The following is a 2,441-nucleotide window of genomic DNA, read 5'->3' on the forward strand; positions in this document are numbered from 1 at the left end:
CGCTAATGAACTTATTCTTTTCAAGATGATTATAAATCCTGTCTCTTATAACCTTTTCCAACAATTTACCCACAACCGAAGTAAGGCTCACAGGTCTATAATTACCAGGGCTGTCTCTGCTCCCCTTCCTGAACAAGGGGACAACATTTGCTATCCTCCAGTCTTCCGGCACTATTCCTGTCGACAATGACGACATAAAGATAGAGGACAAAGGCTCTGCAATCTCCTCCCTGGCTTCCCAGAGAATCCGAGGATAAGTCCCATCTGGCCCAGGGGACTTATCTATTTTCACACTTTCCAAAATTGATAACACCTCCTCCTTGTGAACCTCAATCCCATCTAGCCTAGTAGCCTGAATCTCAGTATTCTCCTGGACAACGTTTCCTTTCTCTACTGTAAATACTGACGCAAAATATTCATTTAACTCTTCCCCTACCTCCTCTGATTCCACACACAACTTCCCACGACTATCCTTGATTGGCCCTAATCTAACTCCAGTCATTATTTTATTCCTGATGTACCTATAGAAAACCTGAGGGTTTTCCCTGACCCTATCCGCCAATGACTTTTCGTGTCCTCTCATTGCTCTTCTTCGCTCTCCCTTTAGATCCTTCCTGGCTGGCTTGTAACTCTCAAGCGCCCTAACTGAGCCTTCACGTCTCATCCTGACATCAGCCTTCTTATTCTTGACAAGCGCTTCAACTTCTTTAGTAAACCATGGCTCCCTCGCTCGACAACTTCCTCCCTGCCTCACATTTACATACTTATCAAGGACACGCAGTCGCTGCTCCTTGAATAAGCTCCACATTTCGATTGTTCCCATCCCCTGCAGTTTCCTTCCCCATCCTACGCATCCTAAATCTTGCCTGATCGCATCATAATTTCCTTTCCCCCAGTTATAATTTTTGCCCTGCGGTATATACCTGTCCCTGCCCATCGCTAAGGTAAACCTAACCGAATTGTAATCACGATCACCAAAGTGCTCACCAACATCTAAATCTAACACCTGGCCGGGTTCATTACCCAGTCCCAAATCCAATGTGGCATCGCCCCTGGTTGGCCTGTCCACATACTGTGTCAGAAAACCCTCCTGCACACACTGGACAAAAACTGACCCATCTAAAGTACTCGAACTATAGTATTTCCAGTCAATATTTGGAAAGTTAAAGTTCCCCATAACAACTACCCTATTACTCCCGCCCCTGTCGAGAATCATCTTCGTTATCCTTTCCTCTACATCTCTGGAACTATTTGGAGGTCGATAAAAGACTCCCAACAGGGTGACCTCACCTCTCCTATTTCTAACCTCGGCCCATACTACCTCAGTGGACGAGTCCTCAAACGTCCTTTCTGTCGCTGTAATACTCTCCTTGATTAACAATGCCACACCACCACCCCCCCCCCCTCCCCCCACCCCCACCCCTCTTTTACCATCTTCTCTGTTCTTACTGAAACATTTAAATCCCGGAACCTGCAACATCCATTCCTTCCCCTGCTCTACCCATGTCTCCGAAATGGCCTCTACATCGAGATCCCAGGTACCAACCCATGCTGCAAGCTCACCCACCTTATTCCGGATGCTCCCGGCATTGACATAGACACACTTTAAACCAGTTTCTTGCTTGCCAGTGCCCTCTTGCGTCCTTGAAACCTTATCCCTGACCTCACTACTCTCAACATCCTGTACACTGACATTACATTTTCGGTTCCCATTCCCCTGCTGATTTAGTTTAAACCCCCCCGAAGAGCACTAACAAATCTCCCCCCCCCCCCCCAGGATATTGGTACCCCTCTGGTTCAGGTGAAGACCATCCTGTTTGTAGAGGTCCCACCTACCCCAGAAAGAGCCCCAATTATCCAGGAAACCAAAACCCTCCCTCCTGCACCATCCCTGCAGCCACGTGTTCAACTCCTCTCTCTCCCTATTCCTTGCTTCGCTATCACGTGGCACGGGCAACAACCCAGAGATAACAACTCTGTTTGTTCTCACTCTAAGCTTCCACCCTAGCTCCCAGAATTTCTGTCTTAAATCCCCATCTCTCTTCCTACCTATGTCGTTGGTGCCAATGTGGACCACGTCTTGGGGCTGCTCCACCTCCCCCCTGAGGATCCCAAAAGCACGATCCGAAACATCACGAACCCTGGCACCTGGGATGCAACATACCAACCGTGAGTCTCTCTCGTTCCCACAGAACCTCCTATCTGTTCCCTTAACTATGGAGTCCCCAATGACTAATGCTCTGCTCCTCTTCCCCCTTCCCTTCTGAGCAACAGGGACAGACTCTGTGAAAGAGACCTGTACCCCATTGCTTACTCCTGGTAAGTCGTCCCCCGCAACAGTATCCAAAACGGTATACCTGTTGTTGAGGGAAACGGCCACAGGGGATCCCTGCACTGCCTGCTGGTTCCCACTCCTTCCCCTGACGGTAACCCATCGACCT

The sequence above is a fragment of the Heterodontus francisci genome, unplaced genomic scaffold (genome assembly GCF_036365525.1).
Source record: "Heterodontus francisci isolate sHetFra1 unplaced genomic scaffold, sHetFra1.hap1 HAP1_SCAFFOLD_50, whole genome shotgun sequence".
In the NCBI taxonomy this organism is placed as follows: Eukaryota; Metazoa; Chordata; class Chondrichthyes; order Heterodontiformes; family Heterodontidae; genus Heterodontus; species Heterodontus francisci.